This window comes from Nanorana parkeri, unplaced genomic scaffold (genome assembly GCF_000935625.1).
Source record: "Nanorana parkeri isolate BGI_ZX_2015 unplaced genomic scaffold, ASM93562v1 scaffold567, whole genome shotgun sequence".
Lineage (NCBI taxonomy): Eukaryota > Metazoa > Chordata > Amphibia > Anura > Dicroglossidae > Nanorana > Nanorana parkeri.
The window spans coordinates 306,641-317,587 of NW_017306835.1; positions in this window are offsets into that span (position 1 = coordinate 306,641).

Sequence of the window (10,947 nt, forward strand, 5' to 3'; positions counted from 1 at the left end):
TAGGATTGGGAGCAGATGTGAAGGCAACCTTTTGCAATGATGGTTTTCCAGAGATCAGTTGATCCAATTTAAACTGAATCTACTTAAAGCTAGCCAAACTTGCTAGAATCTATCCCCCCAGCTATCAATATGTTGGACACTAGGCTCGCTACAATTCCAGTTAACCTGGAACTGAACATCTGTCTGCTGGGTCTAGTAGAAAACCTGGCCCCTACAGTGGCTGCCAGGAACTGTTATTTTATTAGGCTATTATTTTAAACTGGAAGAAACCTAGCCCACCTACACTGCAAGCTTGGAAATTTGTCAACAGAGGCGGCTCTTTAATTAGGCAAATTAGGCGGTCGCCTTAGGCCTCGCGCTCCCGAGGGCCTCGCGGCCGCCTAGTTTGCCCTGTTAGAAGCCAGGTAGCATTGTGAGGTCTCAGCCCTGTCGCTGTCAAACTGAGACTCTCAGTTTGACAGTGACAGGGCTGAAAACTCACATGTTTCCTCGATCGTCGCACGGACCATTGGCTCGGCCGGAGCTCCGCCCACCAGCCAATTAGAAGAGACCTCACTCCTGGGAGGGCGGAGTTTAACTTCAGAAGCCGATGGAGACATCGTCCTGCCAGCTCCCGCCCGCAAGACACGGCCAGCCTAGCACAGTACCGGAGTGGCAGCCTGGAGAGCCCTGTGGAAAGCAGGTGAGAGCCCTAGTTTAATCAGGGCTCCGTGGGATCTCCCCAGGGCCCTGTGGGGTCTAACAAGGCTGGTTAGACACCCACAGAGCCCTGGTAAGACCCCTTGGAGGCCTGGTGAGACCCTACGGAGCCCTGGTGCTGGCGAGACCCCATGGAGCTCTGGTGAGACCCTACAGAGCCTTGGTTTAACCAGGGCTATGTGGGGTCTCATCAGGGCTCTGAGGGGTCTCACCAGGACTCTATGGGTCTACCAAGGCTGGTTAGAACCCACAGCGCCCTGGTGAGACCCCACAGAGCCCCACTACCCTGGTGAGACCCCCTCAGAGCCCTGGTTTAACCAGGGCTCTGTGGGGGCTCACCAGGCTGGTGAGACCGCACATAGCCATGCTGAGATCCCACAGAGCCCTGGTGAGACTCTGCGGAGCACTGGTTTTACCAGTGCTTTCTTGGGGTCTCACTAGGGCTCTGTGGGGTCTCCCCGGGCTCTGTGGGGCTAACAAGGCTGGTTAGATCCCCACAGAGCCTTGGTGAGGCTCCACAGAGCCCTGATGCCCTGGTGAGACCCTACGGGGCCCTGGTGCTGGTGAGACCCCATGGAGCTCTGGTGAGACCCTACGGGGCCCTGGTGCTGGTGAGACCCCATGGAGCTCTGGTGAGACCCTACGGGGCCCTGGTGCTGGTGAGACCCCATGGAGCTCTGGTGAGACCCTACGGGGCCCTGGTGCTGGTGAGACCCCATGGAGCTCTGGTGAGACCCTACGGGGCCCTGGTGCTGGTGAGACCCCATGGAGCTCTGGTGAGACCCTACAGAGCCTTGGTTTAACCAGGGCTCTGTGGGGGCTCACCAGGCTGGTGAGACCGCACATAGCCATGCTGAGATCCCACAGAGCCCTGGTGAGACCCCAGAGAGTTTTACAGAGCCCTGTTGCTGGTGAGAACCTACAGAGCCCTGGTGAGACTCTGCTGAGCCCTGGTTTTACCAGTGCTTTCTTGGGGTCTCACTAGGGCTCTTTGGGGTCTAACCAGGCTGGCAAGACCCCACATAGCCCTGCTGAGACCCCTTGGAGCCCTGGTGAGACCCTACAGAGCCTTGGTTTAACCAGGGCTCTGTGGGATCTCACCCGGGCGCTGAGGGGTCTAACCAGGCTGGTGAGACCGCACATAGCCATGGTGAGACCCCACAGAGCCCTGGTGAGATCCTATGGAGCCCTGGTGCTGGTTTAACCAGGGCTCTGAGGGGGTCTTACCAGGGTGGTGAGTCCCCACATAGCCCAGGTGAGACCCTGCGGAGCCCTGGTTTAATCAGGGCTCTGTAGGGTCTAACTAGGCTGGTGAGACCCCACATAGCCCTGGTGCTGGTGAGACCCTACAGGTTTAACCAGGCCTCTGTGGGGTCTCACCAGGGCTGTTTAAACCCCACAGAGCCCTGTTGGGACCCTACAAAGCCCTGGTGAGACTCTCTAGAGATTCTTTGGGATCTCACCAGGGCTCTGTGAGATCTAACCAAGCTGGTTAGACCCTACAGAGCACTGGCGAGACCCTACAGAGCCCTGGTGAGACCCTACAGAGCCCTGGTTTAACTAGTTAAATCAGGGCTTTGTAGGTCCTCACCAGGGCTCTGTGGGGTTTAACCAGGACTGGTCAGACCCCACAGAACCATAGTTTAACCAGGGCTCTTTAGGGGTCTCCCCAGGGCTCTGTGGGGTCTCACCAGACTGGTTAAACCCCACAGAGCCCTGGGGAGACACCACAGGCCTGAGTGGGGCCTCATGTTTAGGTTTCGCCTAAGGCCTCGCAAACTCTAGAGCCACCTCTGTTTGTCAATATAGGTATATCATGCTACTTATGTGAGCAGGGTAAGTCATTTACATTCAGTGGAATCTGGACAAGTTGGCTGGACTCAGAAGATACATCTAATTAATAATATCTGTCTAAAGGCCCTAAATACTGACACGGACAGGTAAAGAATAAGTCATTTGTTTTACAGGTTTGCAACCTTTTATTTGCAATTTTTGTTTATGAATTTAAAACAAAGGAAATTCTAACAATAAAAAAATCTTTACAAACAGGCAATGTCAGTGCATACCTGCCCCATAACCTCCTGGGGTCTCGATCCATTGCTACAGTCCAAAGAAATAATTAGTACTTCCAGGAATGACTAATCACGAGGCCTGACAACTGGCCTCAGTGTTACCCTAACCACTCATCACACCTAGCAAGATGTAAGGAATAATAAAAGTACACAACATGCACAGCAGCAAGGAATAGAGGAAAAAAGGCAAAGATGCTGCAGAGTTTTTACTTGACACAAAGTTTTTTTCAAAGGTAATATATATCTTCCAGACACACTAATTGTTTTTGGGACAATGTTCAACTTTAAAGTGACACTAAACTCAGGAGTTAAATATTAACAAAAATGTATCTTATTTGTGTATCAAACGCAGTAAAAATAGTCACGTGCACAACGAAGTCCAATACATCAATACGCCCTTTTAATGACGTCGGATACACGTGCCATCATGTGTAGAAGCAACTTTTTGGAACCGCAAATGGTCCCTTTTATCCGGTAAAAACAGTGACATCACTATGTTTTGTTCATATATGTGTATCACTCAGCTGTAGATCCTCCAATCATCTCTGAATTGGTGATGCCACTGTCCTTCCTTCTGGAGGGTGGCTACTTTTGTTCCCCATGGTGCTCGTGTGTGTTGTAAAGAAAGTTCCCATGATAAACTACAATCTCAATACAAATTAGTAAACTAAACTTGAGATTGTAGTCCATAACAGGAGCCAGCTTGGAGCGGTGACTACTTTACAACACACACGAGCACCATGGGGAACAAAAGTAGCCACCCTCCAGAAGGAAGGACAGTGGCATCACCAATTCAGAGATGATTTGAAGATCGACAGCTGAGTGATACACAAATAAGATATATTTATGTTAATAGTTAAGGTACTTGAATGCATTTTTAAGGTTTAACTCCTGAGTTTAGTGTCAATTTAAGATAACTTTACAATACTGTGATCTTGATATTTAGGCAAGTGGTTTTCACAAGTCCCTGAAGAAATTTCACAAGAACCAATGACCAAATATATTAGGCCTCATTCACACAAAGCAACATACCTTTTGGAGCGGATCCGTGCGGCCGGGATAGGGCGACTTTCAGGGCGACGATCCAGCGGCGGTAGCGCGACCTTCAGCGTCGGGCTGCATTAAATAATTGAAAAATCGTGCAAAATCCGCTGAAAAAAGGGTCCTGTAGAAGCAACTTGCGACCGCAACGGGCGACACAGAGCTGTACATGAAGACAGCTCCATTGAAAAGAATTGGCCTGCGACTTCTCGCGATTTTGCGTGGCGAAAAAGGGGAATCTTACATTTGTATGGTAAAACAAGTGTACATAAGATAATAGGCTTTGTAAGTAACATTAGCATCAAATTTGAAAAGGGGGAAAAAGGGAATGGGAAACCAGAGAAAGAGCATAAGCACAAGTTGCCAACATAGCTGGTTTTACAGATGTTGTCGGTCCACGTCAAATCCAGGGGGCAAAAAGTGTGGGGCCCAAGTTTGCCAGGTTACTAGATACTTGACCATGGTATCGAACAGCCTCATCTATATCTGCTCATGGATTGTTATCTGTGTAACTCTGATTCTATTTTCAGTGATGAAAATGGTGGCATGTTTCCAGGTCTTGCATGTGGTCTGTTTTTCAGACATAGGAGTGTGAAGCCTTATTGTAAACTGAGTTTTGTAGAGATCAGGGAGCCTTAAATTTAGCAATCCACATTGAGTTTGTAGTGGCATCATAGAACCAAGTAGTATGGTGAGCATGCGGGAAAACTGCACCAGATACGGAAAAAAGTCTCAATCTGAGAGCAACCTCTAAAACACAGCAGGGGATGACCAGGCATGTATCAGGCTATTTTGGCAGGTACCAAGTACCAGGACTGACTTTAGAACTGAGCAGGAAGATGTCTGCCTTCAGGCAGCACTTTAGGTATTCATGTCACTGCCTGCGTGACATGGATAGTTCCTATTGGCAGGATTAAACCCCAAGAGATAAATATTAGCCTACCTCACCAATTTGGGGGTTATTCCAAACTACTCATGGCGGAGGAGTGCTACAATATTAAATAGGTCATGTGACCTCAGCGACCCCTGTTCAGCTGCACAGGTGATAAGTGCACCCAGCTTCAGATTGGGGAATGTTAATTGCCTCTAATTTCTATCCAACAGCTGCCTTGAGGGTCAAAATGTTTGGTCCATTGACTACTGTTTTTTTCCAGTGGTAGGCAACCTCAGCACTCCTGATGTGCTGGAACTACACTTCCTATGAGGCACTGCAAGACTTTGACAGCCACAAGCATGATTCCCAGAGGCATGATAGGATTTGGAGTTTCACCACAGCTGGAGTGCCAAGGTTGCCTACCCCTTGCACTACTCCTATCCACTTCATACACACTCATGACATTTTGCCTGATGTGTAATGGTGTAAAAACAAATTATCATGTACCTGACTCAAGACCTATTGTCCCACACCTCTGGAAGTAGTGACAGGGGATGTAAGGACAGAGCGGAGCACAGGTGCCGATACTGGAGGCTGGCCAGTTCTTGGAGGCGCTTGAGTGTGTTGGACCAGCTGGTGAATCGGCAGGACCGAGATGACACCGGGACCTCTTGAAACCAGAGCAGGCAACGGGTGTGAGGCCAAGGAAGCACTGGAGGGATGTTGTTGCTCAGGATGCTGGTGGAGCGATCCACAGAGTGGCAGACCAGGAGGGAAGTCAGGTTCAAGCCGAGGTCATACACAGGGAGCCGAATCTTGAGCTGCCGAATCACAGATCAGGAGCAGGGTCAGGAAACATAAGCCAGGGTCATACACAATCAGAGAGCAGAGGTACCGAATCAGGAGGAGGAGGCGAAGTCAATTGGTCACAAGCCGGGTTCATACACAGGTTGTCCGGACACCAGAACAAAGTACAGAGCACACAGGGACAAGCTGAAGACAACTCTGCAACTTGGTCATGGAGTCATGTCTGTGTAAATAGGATAGTGGGCACGCTAACGAGCGCGCACCTGTACGCTAACGAGAGCGTTTCCGCTCGCTCATGTCGTGCGCATAAACATTCCCATTTTGTTTTTTAAATAAATGTCAGTTTTGCTGCAGCAGGTTCTATACAGCGGTACTTTGGCATTTATTCCATCATACAACGCTGCACTGAAATTAATTTTATACCATTTTTTGGGACAGAGCTTTCATTTGGTGGTATTTAATCACCACTACGGGTTTTTATTTTTTTATATATTAAGGAAAAATTACTGAAAAAAAACTGTAACAGAACAAACTGTTCTCCCTATATTAAATTTTAAAACATTTATTATTACCCAATTTTTTGGTAAAATATAAAAGATGGGGTCACGTCGGGTAAAAAGACACCAAACATGTCAAGTCTTAAAATTGTGCGCGAAACCTGAAATAACTACATTACCCAAAATTGCCCATAGGCGACGCTTTAAAAGCTTTTATGGGTCCTCAATTTAGTGTTATCAGTGATTGATGGCCCTAGAATTATTGCTCTCACTGCGACGTTCGCGGAGATATGTAACATGTGCAGTGCAACTGTCGTTTTTGCGCGCTGGCGCCTCTAATGCGTATTTACATTTATATGTGCGTAAACGTGAGGGTGGGGGACTTTAGAAATGTTTTTTGTTTTTTACATGTGACTTACATTTTTTTTTACTTTTTTTATTTTGTTTTACACTTATTGTTATTGCTATTACATAGGGGGATAACAATACCCCTATATAATAGCAAAGGCACACTGACAGGTCCTCTTTATGGAGACATTAGGGGTCTCTAAGACTCCTAATGTCATCTGGGGACCCCCAATAAGCTGATGAAGCAGAGATCTGCTTCATCAGCTTCTTCTCTCTGGCTATAGCAGCCAGATGACTGACAGGTAAATGCGGAAGTGATGTATTACACATAATTTCTGCATTCAGACGTCGGAGAGAGTTCAGCAAGGAGGAAGATGCTGATCTCCCTCCCATCTTACCTCCTGACACCCTCCCGAGCCGGTCCTGGGCCGCAGATGGGGTGGCGGATCCCGGGATTGAAGGATTGAGGGTGCAGGAGGGGGGCGGCGGCACTACTTTAGGAGGGGGGCGGCGGCACTACTTTAGGAGGGGGGCGCGCAGCCACAACATACAAGCGGTTAGATGGAAGTAGTCACTCGCACTCCATGATATTAAAGTCAATGCTGTTTATTGACTGAGATAACACACATCTCCTTAGCGACGTTTCGAGACCATGCGGTCCCGTCCTCAGGCAAACTGTTTGGCTGAGGACGGGACCGCATGGTCTCGAAACGGCGCTAAGGAGATGTGTGTTATCTCCGTCAATAAACAGCATTGACTTTAATATCATGGAGTGCGAGTGACTACTTTCATCTATCTACATTTCACGGAGGCATCCGTTGTCACTACCGCACCCACCCAGTTGGATTTGGGTTTTTGTCCGGTCAGGAGTGCAATGGGACAGAAGGATTAAGTTACAACATACAAGCGATCGGCGGCTGTAGAGCTGCCGATCGTTTGTATGTCAAACAGCTGGTGACGGCTCTGGAGAACGGATGGGTTTTCTCTGCCCGTGCACGCACAAGCAGCAAAAAAAAAAAGCCATCTAATTACGGCAACCTGCCGATGGGACTTTGCTGTCCGTCCGTTTTTTCACAACGGGCGGATGGCAAGTGGTTAAAAATTGTATTTTTTAAAAGTGTTTTTTCATTGATACATGTCGCCTAGGGCAGTACCCGAATCCCCATAAACCTTTTTAGGGTCATTAGCTTGCATAAAAGCTTTCAAAAAGGGGACAATTGATCTTCCAAGTTCGAATCCCATAGACTTGCCTTGAGTTCGAACTTTTTCCCTGCTCGAAAGTTCGAATTTGAACCAAACAGGGGGGTGTTTGGACCATCACTACTTCTGACCGCCCACCTAAACCTATATGGTGGCCACTCGGGTTTGTACACATGCTGAGGCCAAACATGACCATTGCACTCAAATGGGTATTGCAATGCAGAATTCCCCTTTTGGATAAAATAAACAGGCATTCCGAATGTGCCAGTATCTCCTCCTGTTACCCACCCTCTGATATCCTTTCTAAAGGGCTGCCTATGTGAACCTATTCCTAGAAATGGGAAAACTCATAGAGAGCAATGGAAGTGGTAGTGGTTCCTTCCCCAGTCTACACTAAACATGGACAAAAACGTTTTTGGGCTATAGAATGCCTTAAAAGTGCAGCCAAGTGAGACTCTCAAGTTTCCTAACATAGACGACTCCGTGAAGTATAGAATCCTCCTCTCATGGGTTTCTCTTCAGCTTTCTGAATTCAATCACCTGAGCGTTGGCCTGTAACAATGTACCTGATGAAGCCTGTCCTGGTGCAGTGCTTGCTCTCTACAAGATGAAGACCTGTGTGAGAAAATGCTTAATAAATGCTTGACAAACGCATGTGGAGTGTGTAAAAACGATCAAAACACTTTTTTAAAAATGCCTGAAAAACGCACCCAAATGCAACAAGCAACACAAGCATTTATTGCACGTAGGAAGTTTCTTTGCCATGCCTAGGGTAGACCATTGAAATGCATTGGCTGCCCTAACCGCACAAAACTCCTACGTGGCGTTGCTATAGGCAACCTTGGCACTCCAGCAGTGGTGAAACTACACATCCCAAGAGCCATTGCAAGACTCTGACATCCACAGACATGACTTCTAGAGGCAGATGCCTGATGGGCTTTGTAGTTTTACCACAACCGGCATGATATAGACTCCTTGGGACTCATAATTCGTCAAATAAAAGCTGAACCCATGTGCTGAAAGTACATGAAATATGCCGAGTATGAACTCGAAAGGGTGAATATGAAATGCCGGGTGGTGAAGAGCGGTGTAGCGGAGCGGAACAGCGCACATTAACCTGTCACTAAAGACTGCAGGTGTACTCCAGAGTCCGGGCTGTTCTCAGCTAGGCCGCTAGGTGTCGCACCCGAGTCATTGCAGTCCCATCTCCAGTGTGCGCTGCTGTCCTGCCTTGCATCGTCTTTTACCTCCACTCCCCTTCACTGTCCACACCTCCAGCATCTGTATGGCCGGACTGTCGGTGCACATAGCCGGCTGGTTGAGCCAGGAGCAGAGCAGAGCTCAAGCAGTATCATCATCTGTCAGTACCAGGAGGATCCAGCCCTGTGCAAGTCTTCTTAGTGAGAGGTGAGTAGTGTCCTGCACGTGTGTCTGCCTGCACCACACTGACAGCTCTGACAAAACAATACAGCAGCACTGCGAACCCAGACGACTACTGATCAGCTTATCACCGACCACAAGGCAGACAGTCTGTCCAAGGAAGAGCAGCAAGTCAATCCAGTGGAAGGCAGTCAGGCTGTCCAAGGAAGAGCAGAAAGTCAATCCAGGGGAAGGCAGTCAGGCTGTCCAAGGAAGAGCAGCAAGTCAATCCAGGGGAAGGCAATCAGTCTGCCCAAAGAAGAGCAGCAAGTCAATCCAGGGGAAGGCAATCAGTCCTAGAAATCTGCACTTTATTCCCAAGTCACAACACTGCATGCAAGTCTCCTGTGTGGAGTTGAAGCATTGTTTTTCAACAAAGCTGTTTTTATGTGTTCGGTTTCCTTCAAGTATTATTTATGTTTCAGCCTCTGCATGCTTTAAAATATCTGGAGCCTGACAATAGCTTTTATGTTTACAGAGCTAAGCAGACAAAACATTTGTTTGTCCTGACATTGATCCTGGAACCAGTACGTTGCTCCCTGTTCCAGGAGATTTGCTATTGTTTTAGGTCCAGGGATTTACAGTCATACACATACGCAGCTATACATAGGTGCGTGCGTATACCAGTGCACAGCCATTGACTTCTATGGGATGCTGTACACAGCACCTGCGGTGCCCCCTGAGGGTAATTTTGGCAAGAGATACACCAGTATTTACATTGTACAGGCTCGGCCAGCTATGAGCATGAAGCTTTATATACATTTCAATTCTATAGTATGCTTGTATTTCTTTAGGTATGAGCTTGCATCTGTTTGGATTATATCTGCAGTCACAGTTATAGTGCATATCGCAGTAGTGTTATATCATTCTTACCTGAAAGTGAAGGTGACATCTTCATACAAGTCTAAAGTACCCATAGAACGTGAGGAACTGTTTTTGTGGATGACAGTGTGTGGGGAACAAAGCACTGTGCACATAATAATCCCTGATGATGAAGGGTCCCGGAATCTTGTTTTTTTTTTATGTGATCCTTTAATAAGAACGAGCTTTGCACTTTGAAACAAGCTGTCGGTGTGCTGATGACATATGTTGGACACTGTGACCAGTCCAGAGTCATTGCAGTACCCTTTTAACCATATGCTGGCTACCTGTGGAAGGAATATACTCCACATAATAACCCAATGCGGACAGGTATGGCTGATCAGATGAGTTTCTTCTTCAGAGATAAGCTGGCACTGGACACTTTTTACCACTTACGTTGTGACAAGGGGGGATCTATAAAATTAGCAAAGATTACACATAAATCAAGTTCTGCGTTTTAGTTAAATGCAATTTTGTCAGCTTGTACAAAAGTAGGCTGTGACTTGGCTTTTTTTCAGAGTGCATTGATTGAAAAAATATGAAATGCCACCTTTTTTTCTGAACTGGAGACCACTGAGTCTTATAGCAGAATGTAAATAAGGTACCTCCTAATGAAGACTATTCTATGTGTGAATCACTTCTGGTTGCTGTACAAATCCTAGCTGCATTCATGCCGCATATTATACACAGTGCTCTTCTATGAGCGTTGCAAGTGAGCAGTACCAGTGCTCATACGGTGAATGATTGTGTTGTGCACCCATTCCCTCATTTCCCCTCATCCATTTATAAAAAGCTTTGTATTCTTTTCACCTGCTTTCTATGAATGGACAAGGGTAGATCCTGCTATTCATCCATACCTCCTCTCCCCTTGTCCATTCACAGAAAGCCTTGTGAAAAGAATACAAGGCTTTTTATGAATGAATGAGGGGACCAGTACACAACACAATCCTTTACTGAATGTACACTGGAACTCCTTGGTCCGAGCACCTGAAGAAGATCCCTGTGTGTAATCAGCATGAATGCAGCTAGTATTTTGTACAGTAATCTATAGAGATATACACATAGAATAAACTTCATTAGCGGAACCTTACATTCTGCTGTCCCCCCCCCCCCCCCCACAAAACACACT